The sequence below is a fragment of the Anser anser genome (genome assembly GCF_964211835.1).
Source record: "Anser anser genome assembly, chromosome: 14".
NCBI classification, from domain to species: domain Eukaryota; kingdom Metazoa; phylum Chordata; class Aves; order Anseriformes; family Anatidae; genus Anser; species Anser anser.
The window spans coordinates 20,836,313-20,855,868 of NC_139735.1; the positions used below are offsets into that span (position 1 = coordinate 20,836,313).

At 47.1% G+C, this 19,556-nt stretch overlaps 1 long non-coding RNA gene across 1 annotated transcript in view; it reads right to left on the reverse strand.

The window, feature by feature from the left end:
* Window positions 1-19,493, reverse strand: part of LOC310881614 — a 286,587-nt gene extending 267,094 nt beyond the window's left edge. The window contains exon 1 of the long non-coding RNA XR_014572469.1: window positions 378-19,493. This is a non-coding gene — a long non-coding RNA (uncharacterized lncRNA). The remainder of the gene's footprint in view (window positions 1-377) is intronic.
* Between the last annotated feature and the right edge of the window lie 63 nt (window positions 19,494-19,556).

Here is a 19,556-nt window from a genome sequence, read left to right on the forward strand (position 1 = left end):
AGGTCTGGTTCGTCGATTTCGTCCATTATGTAGAGGATTTGTAGGGATGGGAGGGCGAGGAGTACCAGGACGATAGCAGGTAGGATTGTCCAGATCAGCTCTACTTCTTGGGCGTCTACAGCATTGGACGAGAGTTTTTCTGTTAGTATGTGGGCTAAAAGGTAGAGAACTAGGCTGCAGATAGCTAGGGCAACGATTAGGGCGTGGTCGTGGAATTCAACGAGTTCTTCTATGATGGGTGATGAGGCGTCTTGGAATCCTAGTTGGGAGTGGTTGGCCACATGAGATGTACAGGATTTTTACCTGTGATTTAGTCTTGACAAGGCTATGTAATTGGTTTACTAACGTCTCATAAGAAAGAAGCATGAGCGGTTAACCTCCTGGGAGACCCAGAAAACTTCACCCCAGCAAACCCACTAGTAACCCCACCACACATCAAGCCAGAATGATACTTCCTATTCGCCTACGCCATCCTACGTTCAATCCCAAATAAACTAGGAGGCGTATTAGCACTGGCCGCCTCCGTACTGATCCTATTCCTAATCCCATTCCTGCACAAATCAAAACAACGAGCAATAACATTCCGACCACTCTCCCAGCTCCTATTCTGAGTACTAGTCGCCGACCTCCTCGTCCTAACATGAGTAGGAAGCCAACCCGTCGAACACCCATTCATCATCATCGGCCAACTCGCTTCAATCGCCTACTTCACTCTCCTCCTATTTCTCCTCCCCGCCGCAAGCGCCCTAGAAAACAAAATACTCAACTGCTAAATACTCTAATAGTTTATAAAAACATTGGTCTTGTAAACCAAAGATTGAAGACTTACCACTTCTTAGAGTACCCCAAACTCAGAAAAAAAGGACTCAAACCTTTATCTCCAGCTCCTAAAGCTGGCATTTTCAATAAACTATTCTCTGACCCTAACCCCTAAACCGCCCGAATAGCACCCCGCGACAACCCCCGCACAAGCTCCAATACAACAAACAAAGTCAACAACAGCCCCCAACCCGCCACTAAAAACATCCCTGCCCCATGTGAATAAAACATGGAAACTCCACTAAAATCCGACCGAACAACAAACACCCCAACATTATTCACAGTAGAAACCCCGAACTTCCAAGCCCCCATAAACCCCCCAAACACCAACCCCCCAAAAACAATTGCCACAAACGCTACTGCACATCCAATCACCCGTCAATCCCCCCAAGCCCCAGGGAAAGGCTCCGCTGCTAAAGCTACTGAATAAACAAACACCACCAGCATACCCCCCAAATACACCATAAACAGCACTAAAGCCACGAACGAAACCCCAAGGCCCAGCAACCACCCGCACCCCGCCACAGACGCTAACACCAAACCAACAACCCCATAATACGGCGAAGGATTCGACGCCACACCCAAAACACCCACCGCAAAGCAAATCCCTAAAAAAAACATAAAATAAGTCATTATTCCTGCCCGGACACTACCCGAGGCCTGCGGCTCGAAAAGCCGCCATTGTTCTCAACTACAGGAACTAACCGCAAGCCCCCAATAATTCTACCCCATCTATGCCATTATGCTTAACCCCCCCCCCCCCTCCCCCCCCGAGGCGGGGGTATTTGGTTATGCATATTCGTGCATAAATTTATATACCCCATATACATACATACTATAGTACCAGTAATATACATTATATACGGACTATCTTATAAGCAGGTGCTAAACCCATACATGTACACGGCCATTAAACCCTTAAACACACTCCTACCAAACCACCCGGCATGAATGTTCTAGGACCATACCCCACAACACCCAATACAACTCCACTCAAGCGCATAACAAGACCCCATTTTAATGAATGCTCACAGGACATGCTCCAACAACAACTCTCCACCACATATCTCATGCAGTTCGTATCAGACGGATTTATTAATCGTACTCCTCACGTGAAATCAGCAACCCGTTGCACATAATGTCCGGTATGACTAGCTTCAGGCCCATACGTTCCCCCTAAACCCCTCGCCCTCCTCACATTTTTGCGCCTCTGGTTCCTCGGTCAGGGCCATCCATTGGGTTCACTCACCCCTCCTTGCCCTTCAAAGTGGCATCTGTGAGTACTTTCACCTTCTCAATGCGTAATCGCGGCATGTTCCAGCTTTTTGGCGCCTCTGGTTCCTCTTATTTTTTCCGGGGTTACCTCACAGGTGGCTATTCCCAGTGATCTCGGGGGTCCCACAATCTAAGCCTGGACACACCTGCCTCACGGCCTATCCTATATTTCAAGGGTCCCTCGATGAGACGGTTGGCGTATATGGGGAATCATCCTGACACTGATGCACTTTGACCACATTCAGTTAATGTTACCTCCACCCTCCGGGTTAAATGGGGCTATTGGATGAATGCTCGTTGGACATAGCACAAAACAACAAATCATTAAGCGCAACCCCTGCGCTTCACAAACTAAACCAGTAAACTTTCGCTAAACACCATGTAGCATAAACCTTCATCGCCCAATCCCAGCAAACTACCTCTAAAACTCCATTAATCATCCCTTCCATGACATCATCGGAACGATGTATATATACACACAAACACATACAAAATAACTTAAACTTATTAGAGAAACTCCAGTACTAAAAATAGTAAACACAAGCAATAATTTCATATACTTCACTCTCACTCACCACTCAACTATCAGCTAACCACACCCCCGTCCACATAGCTTAACACAAAGCATGGCACTGAAGTTGCCAAGATGGCATAAAACATGCCTGCGGACAAAAGACTTAGTCCTAACCTTACGGTTGGTTTTTGCTAAATATATACATGCAAGTATCCGCGCCCCAGTGTAAACGCCCTCGACCACCTACCCCCATACAGGCCTTGAGGAGCGGGTATCAGGCACACCCAAGTAGTAGCCCAAGACGCCTCGCTAAGCCACGCCCCCACGGGTATTCAGCAGTAATTAACATTAAGCAATGAGTGCAAACTTGACTTAGTTATAGCAACAGCCTAACTTCAAGGGTTGGTAAATCTTGTGCCAGCCACCGCGGTCATACAAGAAACCCAAATCAACCGTCCTATTGACACGGCGTAAAGAGTGGTAAAATGCCTATCCTAGCTAACTAAGATCAAAATGCAACTGAGCTGTCATAAGCCCAAGATGCACCTAAACACACCATTAAGATGATCTTAGGAACTAACGACTGATTTAAACCCACGAAAGCCAGGGCCCAAACTGGGATTAGATACCCCACTATGCCTGGCCCTAAATCTTGATACTTACTTTACCGAAGTATCCGCCAGAGAACTACGAGCACAAACGCTTAAAACTCTAAGGACTTGGCGGTGCCCCAAACCCACCTAGAGGAGCCTGTTCTACAATCGATAATCCCCGATTAACCCAACCACCCCTTGCCAACACAGCCTACATACCGCCGTCGCCAGCCCACCTCGAATGAGAGCACAACAGTGGACACAATAGCACCCCGCTAATAAGACAGGTCAAGGTATAGCCTATGGAGTGGAAGAAATGGGCTACATTCCCTATTCATAGGGCACACGGAAAGAAGCGTGAAACCACTTCTGGAAGGCGGATTTAGCAGTAAAGTGGGACAATAGAGCCTACTTTAAGCCGGCCCTGGGGCACGTACATACCGCCCGTCACCCTCCTCAAAAGCCACATCCCACATAACTAATACCATAAATACGCTGAAGATGAGGTAAGTCGTAACAAGGTAAGTGTACCGGAAGGTGTACTTAGAATATCAAGACGTAGCTATAACACCAAAGCACTCAGCTTACACCTGAAAGATATCTACTAGACCGGATCGTCTTGAAGCCCCCCCTCTAGCTCAACCACACAAATAGTACACCAAAACTAAAGAATTTACTAAACTAATTAAACTAAAGCATTTTACAGTCTTAGTATAGGCGATAGAAAAGACACTTAGACGCGATAGAGACCCCAGTACCGTAAGGGAAAGATGAAATAGCAGTGAAACAATCAAAGCGACAGACAGCAAAGATCAACCCTTGTACCTTTTGCATCATGGTTTAGCGAGAACAACCAAGCAAAGTGAACTAAAGTTTGCCCCCCCGAAACCCAAGCGAGCTACTTTCAAGCAGTTAAAGAGAGCGAACCCGTCTCTGTTGCAAAAGAGTGGGATGACTTGTCAGTAGAGGTGAAAAGCCAACCGAGCTGGGTGATAGCTGGTTACCTGTGAAACGAATCTAAGTTCCCCCTTAATCCTCCCTACCGGACATCCTGAACCCTAATGAGATGATTAAGAGCTATTTAATGGAGGGACAGCTCCATTAAAAAAGGACACAACCTCGACTAGCGGATAATTCTTACTACTGATCCTACCGTGGGCCCTAAAGCAGCCATCAAAAAAGAGTGCGTCAAAGCTCCACCACCTAAAAATACCAAAATAAGATGATTCCCTTATCACAAACAGGTCAACCTATGAATATAGGAGAATTAATGCTAAAATAAGTAACTCAGGGCCACACCCCTCTAACGGCGCAAGCTTACATAGAAACATTATTAACAGACCTAGACAGATACAAAAACCCCTACAAGACCACGTATTAACTAACCCTGTTAACCCGACTCAGGAGCGCCTATAAGAGCGATTAAAATCTGTGAAAGGAACTCGGCAAATTAATAAGGCCCGACTGTTTACCAAAAACATAGCCTTCAGCAAATTAAACAAGTATTGAAGGTGATGCCTGCCCGGTGACTTAGGTTTAACGGCCGCGGTATCCTAACCGTGCAAAGGTAGCGCAATCAATTGTCCCATAAATCGAGACTTGTATGAATGGCTAAACGAGGTCTTAACTGTCTCTCACAGATAATCAGTGAAATTGATCTCCCCGTGCAAAAGCGGGGATGTGAACATAAGACGAGAAGACCCTGTGGAACTTAAAAATCAACGACCACCGCGAATCCTCAATCAACCCCACTGGGGCCACTACCATCGCAGAGCCTGGTCGATATTTTTCGGTTGGGGCGACCTTGGAGGAGAACAAATCCTCCAAAAACAAGACCATACCTCTTTACCTAGAGCTACCCCTCAAAGTGCTAACAGTGACCAGACCCAATATAATTGATTAATGGACCAAGCTACCCCAGGGATAACAGCGCAATCCCCCTCAAGAGCCCATATCGACAGGGGGGTTTACGACCTCGATGTTGGATCAGGACATCCTAATGGTGCAGCCGCTATTAAGGGTTCGTTTGTTCAACGATTAACAGTCCTACGTGATCTGAGTTCAGACCGGAGCAATCCAGGTCGGTTTCTATCTATGACACACTCTCCCCAGTACGAAAGGACCGGGAAAGTGGGGCCAATACCACAAGCACGCCCCCCCCCTCTAAGCAGTGAAACCAACTAAACCGTGAACAGGGCCTTCCCCCACCACTTTCAATCCTAGAAAAGGACCAGCTAGAGTGGCAGAGCCCGGCAAGTGCAGAAGGCTTAAGCCCTTTCCCCAGAGGTTCAAATCCTCTCCCTAGCTTCACCCATGATTCAAATAACAACACTAAGCTGCCTCATTATATCCCTCCTATACATCATCCCAATCCTGATTGCCGTAGCCTTCCTAACCCTAGTAGAACGGAAAATCCTAAGCTACATACAATCCCGCAAAGGCCCTAACGTTGTCGGGCCTTTTGGCCTACTTCAACCATTTGCGGACGGACTGAAACTATTTACCAAAGAGCCCATCCGACCCTCTACCTCTTCCCCACTTCTATTCATTCTGATACCAATACTAGCCCTTGTCCTAGCCCTCACCACTTGAGCACCACTACCACTCCCATTTCCCCTAGCAGATCTAAACCTCGGAGTTCTCTTCCTAATAGCCATGTCAAGCCTAGCCGTCTACTCAGTCCTATGATCAGGCTGAGCCTCGAACTCAAAATACGCACTAATCGGAGCCCTACGGGCAGTAGCACAGACCATTTCATACGAAGTGACACTGGCCATAATCCTGCTATCAATAATCATACTAAGCGGAAGCTACACACTCAGCTCCTTTGCCGTCGCACAGGAGCCTCTATACTTCATTTTCTCCTCATGACCCCTAGCAATAATATGATACGTATCCACCCTAGCAGAGACAAACCGAGCTCCTTTTGACCTCACAGAGGGTGAATCTGAGCTAGTCTCAGGGTTTAACGTTGAATACGCCGCAGGACCCTTCGCCTTATTCTTCCTAGCTGAATATGCGAACATTATGCTAATAAATACACTTACAGCCATCATATTCCTAAACCCAAGCGCCCTAGGGCCACCCACAGAACTATTCCCCGTCATCCTAGCCACAAAAGTCCTCCTACTATCTTCTGGTTTCTTATGGGTCCGAGCTTCATACCCACGATTCCGATATGACCAACTAATGCACCTACTATGAAAAAACTTCCTACCCCTCACACTAGCTCTGTGCCTCTGACACATCAGCATACCTATCTGCTATGCAGGCCTACCTCCTTACATAAGGAAATGTGCCTGAACTACAAAGGGTCACTATGATAAAGTGAACATAGAGGTATAACAGCCCTCTCATTTCCTGTTGACCTTAGAAAAGTAGGAATTGAACCCACACAAGAGAAATCAAAATTCTCCATACTTCCCTTATATTATTTTCTAGTAGAGTCAGCTAATCAAGCTATCGGGCCCATACCCCGAAAATGATGGTTTAACCCCCTCCTCTACTAATGAACCCTTACGCGACCCCAATCATAACCTTCAGCCTCATCTTGGGCACCACAATCACAATTTCCAGCAACCACTGAGTTCTGGCCTGGACAGGACTGGAGATCAACGCACTAGCCATCATTCCCCTAATTGCCAAATCCCACCACCCACGAGCAGTAGAAGCCGCAACGAAATACTTCCTAACCCAAGCAGCTGCTTCCGCCCTGGTCCTATTCTCTAGCATAACCAATGCCTGAGTCACCGGCCAATGAGACATCACACAAATTAACCACCCAACCTCCTGTCTACTACTGACAGCAGCAATCGCTATTAAACTGGGCCTAGTGCCATTTCACTTCTGATTCCCAGAAGTACTACAAGGATCGCCACTAATAACAGCCCTGCTACTCTCGACCCTCATAAAATTCCCCCCACTAACCCTGCTCCTACTAACATCCAAATCCCTCGACCCAGCTCTACTCACCGCCATGGCCCTAGCCTCAACAGCACTAGGAGGCTGAATAGGACTGAACCAAACACAAACACGCAAAATCCTAGCCTTCTCGTCCATCTCCCACTTAGGCTGAATCGCCATCATCCTAGTTTACAGCCCCAAATTGGCCTTACTTACCTTCTACCTATACACAATCATAACATCAGCCGTATTCCTAGCCCTTAACAAAATCAAAGCCCTTAACCTATCCATGATCACAACCTCATGAACAAAAACCCCAGTGCTAAACGCCACCCTAATACTAGTACTTTTATCCCTAGCAGGCCTCCCCCCATTAACAGGCTTTATACCAAAGTGACTTATCATCCAAGAACTAACTAAACAGGAAATAACACCAGCAGCCATGGCAATTGCCATGCTATCACTGCTCAGCCTCTTCTTCTACCTACGCCTCGCATACCACTCAACAATTACCCTTCCCCCCAACTCCTCTAACCACATAAAACAATGATACACTAGCAAAGCCCCAAGCACACCTACTGCGGTCCTTGCCTCACTATCAATCCTCTTACTTCCCCTGTCCCCAATAATACATGCCATTGTCTAGAAACTTAGGATAACACCCCAAACCGAAGGCCTTCAAAGCCTTAAATAAGAGTTAAACCCTCTTAGTTTCTGCACATTAAGACTTACAGAATATTAACCTGTATCTTCTGAATGCAAGTCAGACGCTTTAATTAAGCTAAAGCCTCCCTAGACAGATGGGCTTCGATCCCACAAAACTCTAGTTAACAGCTAAATGCCTAAACCAATTGGCTTCTGCCTACAAAGACCCTGACGCACCCTAGTGCGCATCGATGAGCTTGCAACTCAACATGAATTTCACTACAGAGCCGATAAGAAGAGGAATTAAACCTCTGTAAAAAGGACTACAGCCTAACGCTTCAACACTCAGCCATCTTACCCGTCACCTTCATCAACCGATGACTATTTTCCACTAACCATAAGGATATTGGCACCCTGTACCTCATCTTCGGGGCATGAGCAGGAATAGTCGGCACCGCACTCAGCCTATTAATCCGCGCAGAACTAGGACAACCAGGAACTCTCCTAGGCGACGACCAAATTTACAATGTAATCGTTACCGCTCACGCCTTTGTAATAAGCTTCTTTATAGTCATACCCATCATGATCGGAGGATTCGGCAACTGATTAGTCCCCCTCATAATCGGTGCCCCCGACATAGCATTCCCGCGAATAAACAACATAAGCTTTTGACTCCTCCCCCCATCATTCCTCCTCCTACTAGCCTCATCCACTGTAGAAGCTGGCGCCGGCACAGGCTGAACTGTCTACCCTCCCCTAGCAGGTGACCTTGCCCACGCCGGAGCTTCAGTAGACCTGGCTATCTTCTCACTCCACTTAGCCGGTATCTCCTCCATCCTTGGGGCCATCAACTTTATCACCACAGCCATCAACATAAAACCCCCCGCACTCTCACAATACCAAACCCCACTATTTGTCTGATCCGTACTAATTACCGCCATCCTACTCCTTCTATCACTCCCCGTACTCGCCGCCGGTATTACAATATTACTAACTGATCGAAACCTAAACACCACATTCTTCGACCCCGCTGGAGGAGGAGACCCAATCCTGTACCAACACCTATTCTGATTCTTCGGACACCCAGAAGTCTATATTCTGATCCTACCGGGGTTCGGAATCATCTCACACGTAGTCACGTACTACTCAGGCAAAAAGGAGCCCTTCGGCTACATGGGAATAGTCTGAGCCATACTATCCATCGGCTTCCTAGGATTCATCGTCTGAGCTCACCACATGTTTACAGTAGGAATAGACGTTGATACCCGAGCCTACTTTACATCAGCCACTATAATCATTGCCATCCCTACCGGAATCAAAGTATTTAGCTGACTAGCCACCCTGCACGGAGGAACAATCAAATGAGACCCCCCCCAATACTATGAGCTCTAGGATTTATCTTCCTATTTACCATCGGAGGATTAACAGGAATCGTTCTTGCAAACTCTTCCCTAGACATCGCCCTGCACGACACGTACTACGTAGTTGCCCACTTCCACTACGTCCTATCCATAGGCGCCGTCTTTGCCATTCTAGCAGGATTTACTCACTGATTCCCACTACTCACTGGGTTTACCCTACACCAAACATGAGCAAAAGCCCACTTCGGGGTAATATTTACAGGAGTAAACCTAACGTTCTTCCCCCAGCACTTCCTAGGCCTAGCAGGAATACCCCGACGATACTCGGACTATCCCGACGCCTACACACTATGAAACACCATTTCCTCCTAGTCCTAGGACTTAGAGAAACTCCAGTACTAAAAATAGTAAACACAAGCAATAATTTCATATACTTCACTCTCACTCACCACTCAACTATCAGCTAACCACACCCCCGTCCACATAGCTTAACACAAAGCATGGCACTGAAGTTGCCAAGATGGCATAAAACATGCCTGCGGACAAAAGACTTAGTCCTAACCTTACGGTTGGTTTTTGCTAAATATATACATGCAAGTATCCGCGCCCCAGTGTAAACGCCCTCGACCACCTACCCCCATACAGGCCTTGAGGAGCGGGTATCAGGCACACCCAAGTAGTAGCCCAAGACGCCTCGCTAAGCCACGCCCCCACGGGTATTCAGCAGTAATTAACATTAAGCAATGAGTGCAAACTTGACTTAGTTATAGCAACAGCCTAACTTCAAGGGTTGGTAAATCTTGTGCCAGCCACCGCGGTCATACAAGAAACCCAAATCAACCGTCCTATTGACACGGCGTAAAGAGTGGTAAAATGCCTATCCTAGCTAACTAAGATCAAAATGCAACTGAGCTGTCATAAGCCCAAGATGCACCTAAACACACCATTAAGATGATCTTAGGAACTAACGACTGATTTAAACCCACGAAAGCCAGGGCCCAAACTGGGATTAGATACCCCACTATGCCTGGCCCTAAATCTTGATACTTACTTTACCGAAGTATCCGCCAGAGAACTACGAGCACAAACGCTTAAAACTCTAAGGACTTGGCGGTGCCCCAAACCCACCTAGAGGAGCCTGTTCTACAATCGATAATCCCCGATTAACCCAACCACCCCTTGCCAACACAGCCTACATACCGCCGTCGCCAGCCCACCTCGAATGAGAGCACAACAGTGGACACAATAGCACCCCGCTAATAAGACAGGTCAAGGTATAGCCTATGGAGTGGAAGAAATGGGCTACATTCCCTATTCATAGGGCACACGGAAAGAAGCGTGAAACCACTTCTGGAAGGCGGATTTAGCAGTAAAGTGGGACAATAGAGCCTACTTTAAGCCGGCCCTGGGGCACGTACATACCGCCCGTCACCCTCCTCAAAAGCCACATCCCACATAACTAATACCATAAATACGCTGAAGATGAGGTAAGTCGTAACAAGGTAAGTGTACCGGAAGGTGTACTTAGAATATCAAGACGTAGCTATAACACCAAAGCACTCAGCTTACACCTGAAAGATATCTACTAGACCGGATCGTCTTGAAGCCCCCCCTCTAGCTCAACCACACAAATAGTACACCAAAACTAAAGAATTTACTAAACTAATTAAACTAAAGCATTTTACAGTCTTAGTATAGGCGATAGAAAAGACACTTAGACGCGATAGAGACCCCAGTACCGTAAGGGAAAGATGAAATAGCAGTGAAACAATCAAAGCGACAGACAGCAAAGATCAACCCTTGTACCTTTTGCATCATGGTTTAGCGAGAACAACCAAGCAAAGTGAACTAAAGTTTGCCCCCCCGAAACCCAAGCGAGCTACTTTCAAGCAGTTAAAGAGAGCGAACCCGTCTCTGTTGCAAAAGAGTGGGATGACTTGTCAGTAGAGGTGAAAAGCCAACCGAGCTGGGTGATAGCTGGTTACCTGTGAAACGAATCTAAGTTCCCCCTTAATCCTCCCTACCGGACATCCTGAACCCTAATGAGATGATTAAGAGCTATTTAATGGAGGGACAGCTCCATTAAAAAAGGACACAACCTCGACTAGCGGATAATTCTTACTACTGATCCTACCGTGGGCCCTAAAGCAGCCATCAAAAAAGAGTGCGTCAAAGCTCCACCACCTAAAAATACCAAAATAAGATGATTCCCTTATCACAAACAGGTCAACCTATGAATATAGGAGAATTAATGCTAAAATAAGTAACTCAGGGCCACACCCCTCTAACGGCGCAAGCTTACATAGAAACATTATTAACAGACCTAGACAGATACAAAAACCCCTACAAGACCACGTATTAACTAACCCTGTTAACCCGACTCAGGAGCGCCTATAAGAGCGATTAAAATCTGTGAAAGGAACTCGGCAAATTAATAAGGCCCGACTGTTTACCAAAAACATAGCCTTCAGCAAATTAAACAAGTATTGAAGGTGATGCCTGCCCGGTGACTTAGGTTTAACGGCCGCGGTATCCTAACCGTGCAAAGGTAGCGCAATCAATTGTCCCATAAATCGAGACTTGTATGAATGGCTAAACGAGGTCTTAACTGTCTCTCACAGATAATCAGTGAAATTGATCTCCCCGTGCAAAAGCGGGGATGTGAACATAAGACGAGAAGACCCTGTGGAACTTAAAAATCAACGACCACCGCGAATCCTCAATCAACCCCACTGGGGCCACTACCATCGCAGAGCCTGGTCGATATTTTTCGGTTGGGGCGACCTTGGAGGAGAACAAATCCTCCAAAAACAAGACCATACCTCTTTACCTAGAGCTACCCCTCAAAGTGCTAACAGTGACCAGACCCAATATAATTGATTAATGGACCAAGCTACCCCAGGGATAACAGCGCAATCCCCCTCAAGAGCCCATATCGACAGGGGGGTTTACGACCTCGATGTTGGATCAGGACATCCTAATGGTGCAGCCGCTATTAAGGGTTCGTTTGTTCAACGATTAACAGTCCTACGTGATCTGAGTTCAGACCGGAGCAATCCAGGTCGGTTTCTATCTATGACACACTCTCCCCAGTACGAAAGGACCGGGAAAGTGGGGCCAATACCACAAGCACGCCCCCCCCCTCTAAGCAGTGAAACCAACTAAACCGTGAACAGGGCCTTCCCCCACCACTTTCAATCCTAGAAAAGGACCAGCTAGAGTGGCAGAGCCCGGCAAGTGCAGAAGGCTTAAGCCCTTTCCCCAGAGGTTCAAATCCTCTCCCTAGCTTCACCCATGATTCAAATAACAACACTAAGCTGCCTCATTATATCCCTCCTATACATCATCCCAATCCTGATTGCCGTAGCCTTCCTAACCCTAGTAGAACGGAAAATCCTAAGCTACATACAATCCCGCAAAGGCCCTAACGTTGTCGGGCCTTTTGGCCTACTTCAACCATTTGCGGACGGACTGAAACTATTTACCAAAGAGCCCATCCGACCCTCTACCTCTTCCCCACTTCTATTCATTCTGATACCAATACTAGCCCTTGTCCTAGCCCTCACCACTTGAGCACCACTACCACTCCCATTTCCCCTAGCAGATCTAAACCTCGGAGTTCTCTTCCTAATAGCCATGTCAAGCCTAGCCGTCTACTCAGTCCTATGATCAGGCTGAGCCTCGAACTCAAAATACGCACTAATCGGAGCCCTACGGGCAGTAGCACAGACCATTTCATACGAAGTGACACTGGCCATAATCCTGCTATCAATAATCATACTAAGCGGAAGCTACACACTCAGCTCCTTTGCCGTCGCACAGGAGCCTCTATACTTCATTTTCTCCTCATGACCCCTAGCAATAATATGATACGTATCCACCCTAGCAGAGACAAACCGAGCTCCTTTTGACCTCACAGAGGGTGAATCTGAGCTAGTCTCAGGGTTTAACGTTGAATACGCCGCAGGACCCTTCGCCTTATTCTTCCTAGCTGAATATGCGAACATTATGCTAATAAATACACTTACAGCCATCATATTCCTAAACCCAAGCGCCCTAGGGCCACCCACAGAACTATTCCCCGTCATCCTAGCCACAAAAGTCCTCCTACTATCTTCTGGTTTCTTATGGGTCCGAGCTTCATACCCACGATTCCGATATGACCAACTAATGCACCTACTATGAAAAAACTTCCTACCCCTCACACTAGCTCTGTGCCTCTGACACATCAGCATACCTATCTGCTATGCAGGCCTACCTCCTTACATAAGGAAATGTGCCTGAACTACAAAGGGTCACTATGATAAAGTGAACATAGAGGTATAACAGCCCTCTCATTTCCTGTTGACCTTAGAAAAGTAGGAATTGAACCCACACAAGAGAAATCAAAATTCTCCATACTTCCCTTATATTATTTTCTAGTAGAGTCAGCTAATCAAGCTATCGGGCCCATACCCCGAAAATGATGGTTTAACCCCCTCCTCTACTAATGAACCCTTACGCGACCCCAATCATAACCTTCAGCCTCATCTTGGGCACCACAATCACAATTTCCAGCAACCACTGAGTTCTGGCCTGGACAGGACTGGAGATCAACGCACTAGCCATCATTCCCCTAATTGCCAAATCCCACCACCCACGAGCAGTAGAAGCCGCAACGAAATACTTCCTAACCCAAGCAGCTGCTTCCGCCCTGGTCCTATTCTCTAGCATAACCAATGCCTGAGTCACCGGCCAATGAGACATCACACAAATAAACCACCCAACCTCCTGTCTACTACTGACAGCAGCAATCGCTATTAAACTGGGCCTAGTGCCATTTCACTTCTGATTCCCAGAAGTACTACAAGGATCGCCACTAATAACAGCCCTGCTACTCTCGACCCTCATAAAATTCCCCCCACTAACCCTGCTCCTACTAACATCCAAATCCCTCGACCCAGCTCTACTCACCGCCATGGCCCTAGCCTCAACAGCACTAGGAGGCTGAATAGGACTGAACCAAACACAAACACGCAAAATCCTAGCCTTCTCGTCCATCTCCCACTTAGGCTGAATCGCCATCATCCTAGTTTACAGCCCCAAATTGGCCTTACTTACCTTCTACCTATACACAATCATAACATCAGCCGTATTCCTAGCCCTTAACAAAATCAAAGCCCTTAACCTATCCATGATCACAACCTCATGAACAAAAACCCCAGTGCTAAACGCCACCCTAATACTAGTACTTTTATCCCTAGCAGGCCTCCCCCCATTAACAGGCTTTATACCAAAGTGACTTATCATCCAAGAACTAACTAAACAGGAAATAACACCAGCAGCCATGGCAATTGCCATGCTATCACTGCTCAGCCTCTTCTTCTACCTACGCCTCGCATACCACTCAACAATTACCCTTCCCCCCAACTCCTCTAACCACATAAAACAATGATACACTAGCAAAGCCCCAAGCACACCTACTGCGGTCCTTGCCTCACTATCAATCCTCTTACTTCCCCTGTCCCCAATAATACATGCCATTGTCTAGAAACTTAGGATAACACCCCAAACCGAAGGCCTTCAAAGCCTTAAATAAGAGTTAAACCCTCTTAGTTTCTGCACATTAAGACTTACAGAATATTAACCTGTATCTTCTGAATGCAAGTCAGACGCTTTAATTAAGCTAAAGCCTCCCTAGACAGATGGGCTTCGATCCCACAAAACTCTAGTTAACAGCTAAATGCCTAAACCAATTGGCTTCTGCCTACAAAGACCCTGACGCACCCTAGTGCGCATCGATGAGCTTGCAACTCAACATGAATTTCACTACAGAGCCGATAAGAAGAGGAATTAAACCTCTGTAAAAAGGACTACAGCCTAACGCTTCAACACTCAGCCATCTTACCCGTCACCTTCATCAACCGATGACTATTTTCCACTAACCATAAGGATATTGGCACCCTGTACCTCATCTTCGGGGCATGAGCAGGAATAGTCGGCACCGCACTCAGCCTATTAATCCGCGCAGAACTAGGACAACCAGGAACTCTCCTAGGCGACGACCAAATTTACAATGTAATCGTTACCGCTCACGCCTTTGTAATAAGCTTCTTTATAGTCATACCCATCATGATCGGAGGATTCGGCAACTGATTAGTCCCCCTCATAATCGGTGCCCCCGACATAGCATTCCCGCGAATAAACAACATAAGCTTTTGACTCCTCCCCCCATCATTCCTCCTCCTACTAGCCTCATCCACTGTAGAAGCTGGCGCCGGCACAGGCTGAACTGTCTACCCTCCCCTAGCAGGTGACCTTGCCCACGCCGGAGCTTCAGTAGACCTGGCTATCTTCTCACTCCACTTAGCCGGTATCTCCTCCATCCTTGGGGCCATCAACTTTATCACCACAGCCATCAACATAAAACCCCCCGCACTCTCACAATACCAAACCCCACTATTTGTCTGATCCGTACTAATTACCGCCATCCTACTCCTTCTATCACTCCCCGTACTCGCCGCCGGTATTACAATATTACTAACTGATCGAAACCTAAACACCACATTCTTCGACCCCGCTGGAGGAGGAGACCCAATCCTGTACCAACACCTATTCTGATTCTTCGGACACCCAGAAGTCTATATTCTGATCCTACCGGGGTTCGGAATCATCTCACACGTAATCACGTACTACTCAGGCAAAAAGGAGCCCTTCGGCTACATGGGAATAGTCTGAGCCATACTATCCATCGGCTTCCTAGGATTCATCGTCTGAGCTCACCACATGTTTACAGTAGGAATAGACGTTGATACCCGAGCCTACTTTACATCAGCCACTATAATCATTGCCATCCCTACCGGAATCAAAGTATTTAGCTGACTAGCCACCCTGCACGGAGGAACAATCAAATGAGACCCCCCCCAATACTATGAGCTCTAGGATTTATCTTCCTATTTACCATCGGAGGATTAACAGGAATCGTTCTTGCAAACTCTTCCCTAGACATCGCCCTGCACGACACGTACTACGTAGTTGCCCACTTCCACTACGTCCTATCCATAGGCGCCGTCTTTGCCATTCTAGCAGGATTTACTCACTGATTCCCACTACTCACTGGGTTTACCCTACACCAAACATGAGCAAAAGCCCACTTCGGGGTAATATTTACAAGAGTAAACCTAACGTTCTTCCCCCAGCACTTCCTAGGCCTAGCAGGAATACCCCGACGATACTCGGACTATCCCGACGCCTACACACTATGAAACACCATTTCCTCCATCGGCTCCCTAATCTCAATAGTAGCCGTAATCATACTAATATTCATCATCTGAGAAGCCTTTTCGGCCAAACGAAAAGTCCTACAACCAGAACTAACTACCACAAACGTTGAATGAATCCACGGCTGCCCTCCCCCATACCATACTTTCGAGGAACCGGCCTTCGTCCAAGTACAAGAAAGGAAGGAATCGAACCCTCACATGCTGGTTTCAAGCCAACTGCATTAACCGCTCATGCTTCTTTCTTATGAGACGTTAGTAAACCAATTACATAGCCTTGTCAAGACTAAATCACAGGTAAAAATCCTGTACATCTCATGTGGCCAACCACTCCCAACTAGGATTCCAAGACGCCTCATCACCCATCATAGAAGAACTCGTTGAATTCCACGACCACGCCCTAATCGTTGCCCTAGCTATCTGCAGCCTAGTTCTCTACCTTTTAGCCCACATACTAACAGAAAAACTCTCGTCCAATGCTGTAGACGCCCAAGAAGTAGAGCTGATCTGGACAATCCTACCTGCTATCGTCCTGGTACTCCTCGCCCTCCCATCCCTACAAATCCTCTACATAATGGACAAAATCGATGAACCAGACCTCACCCTAAAAGCCATCGGCCACCAATGATACTGAAGCTACGAATACACAGACTTCAAAGACCTATCATTCGACTCCTACATAGTGCCCACCCCAGACTTACCCAACGGCCACTTCCGACTGCTAGAAGTTGACCACCGCGTAGTTATCCCAATAGAATCCCCCATCCGCGTGATCATTACTGCAGGAGACGTACTCCACTCCTGAGCAGTCCCAACGCTCGGAGTTAAAACAGACGCAATCCCAGGCCGACTAAACCAAACTTCATTCATTACCACCCGGCCTGGGATTTTTTACGGACAATGCTCAGAAATTTGCGGGGCTAATCACAGCTACATACCCATTGTAGTAGAATCAACCCCACTCCCACATTTCGAGGCCTGATCGTCCCTTCTATCATCATCCTAATCATTAAGAAGCTATGCAACAGCACTAGCCTTTTAAGCTAGCCAAAGAGGGACTTCCCCCTCCTTAATGATATGCCACAGCTTAACCCCGCACCATGATTTTCAATCATAATTATAACCTGATTAACCCTAGCACTCCTCATCCAACCAAAACTACTAGCCTTCACCACAACCAACCCCCCATCAAATAAGACCTCCCTCACTACCAAACCCACACCATGATCCTGACCATGAACCTAAGCTTCTTTGACCAATTTTCCAGCCCCAATCTATTTGGCATCCCCTTAATCCTACTATCCCTACTCTTCCCAGCCCTACTATTCCCGTCCCCAAACAACCGATGAATCAACAACCGCCTTTCTACTATCCAAACATGACTCCTTCACCTAATCACAAAACAACTAATAGTCCCACTCAACAAAAATGGCCACAAATGAGCCATAATATTTACATCCCTAATAATCATACTTCTTACAATCAACCTTCTAGGCCTCCTTCCATATACATTCACCCCAACCACCCAACTATCTATGAACATAGCCCTAGCCTTCCCACTATGGCTCGCCACAATACTAACAGGCCTACGAAACCAACCATCAGCCTCTTTAGCCCACCTATTACCCGAAGGTACCCCTACACCCCTAATCCCCGCACTAATCCTGATCGAAACAACCAGCCTACTAATCCGCCCCCTAGCCCTCGGAGTCCGCCTTACAGCCAACCTTACAGCAGGACACTTACTCATCCAACTCATCTCTACAGCCTCCATTGCATTAATACCCACCCTTCCTGCAGTATCCATCCTAACAATAATCATCCTACTACTCCTAACCATCCTAGAAGTAGCAGTAGCCATAATCCAGGCCTACGTCTTCGTGCTCCTTCTAAGCCTATACTTACAAGAAAACATCTAATGGCACACCAAGCACACTCATACCACATAGTTGACCCAAGCCCTTGACCAATCTTCGGGGCAGCCGCCGCCCTACTCACAACCTCAGGATTAATCATGTGATTCCACTACAACTCATCCATACTACTAACCCTAGGCCTCATCTCAATACTCCTAGTAATACTCCAATGATGACGAGACATTGTACGAGAAAGCACCTTCCAAGGCCATCACACTCCCACAGTCCAAAAAGGCCTACGATACGGCATAATCCTTTTCATCACATCCGAAGCATTCTTCTTCTTAGGGTTCTTCTGAGCGTTCTTCCACTCGAGCCTGGCCCCAACCCCAGAACTAGGAGGCCAATGACCCCCAACAGGAATTAAACCACTCAACCCGATAGAAGTCCCCCTACTAAACACAGCCATCCTACTAGCCTCAGGCGTTACCGTAACGTGAGCCCATCACAGCATCACAGAAGGAAACCGAAAACACGCCATCCACGCCCTAACCCTAACGATCCTCCTGGGATTCTACTTCACAGCCCTACAAGCAATAGAATACCACGAAGCCCCATTCTCAATCGCCGATAGCGTCTACGGATCTACCTTCTTCGTTGCCACTGGATTCCACGGACTCCACGTAATCATCGGATCCTCCTTCCTGACCGTCTGCCTCTTCCGACTGATCAAGTTCCACTTTACATCAGACCACCACTTCGGATTCGAGGCAGCAGCCTGATACTGACACTTCGTAGACGTCATCTGACTATTCCTCTACATAACCATCTACTGATGAGGATCTTGCTCTTCTAGTATATTAATTACAATTGACTTCCAATCTCTAGAATCTGGTATAAACCCAGAGGAGAGCAATGAACGCACTCATGTTCATATTCGCCCTATCATCAATCCTAAGCGCCGCCCTAACCGCATTAAACTTCTGACTCGCCCAAATAAACCCCGACTCAGAGAAACTCTCACCGTACGAATGTGGATTCGACCCACTTGGATCTGCTCGATTACCATTCTCAGTCCGATTCTTCCTCAGTAGCCATCCTGTTCGTCCTATTCGACCTAGAAATTGCCCTCCTACTCCCCCTGCCATGAGCCGTCCAACTCCAATCCCCCCTAATGACCCTCACCTGAACTGTAGTGATCCTCCTTCTCCTAACACTCGGACTGGCCTACGAGTGAATTCAAGGGGGCCTAGAATGAGCAGAATAACAGAAAGTTAGTCTAACCAAAAAGATAGCTGGTTTCGACCCAGCAGATTACAGCCAACCCTGTA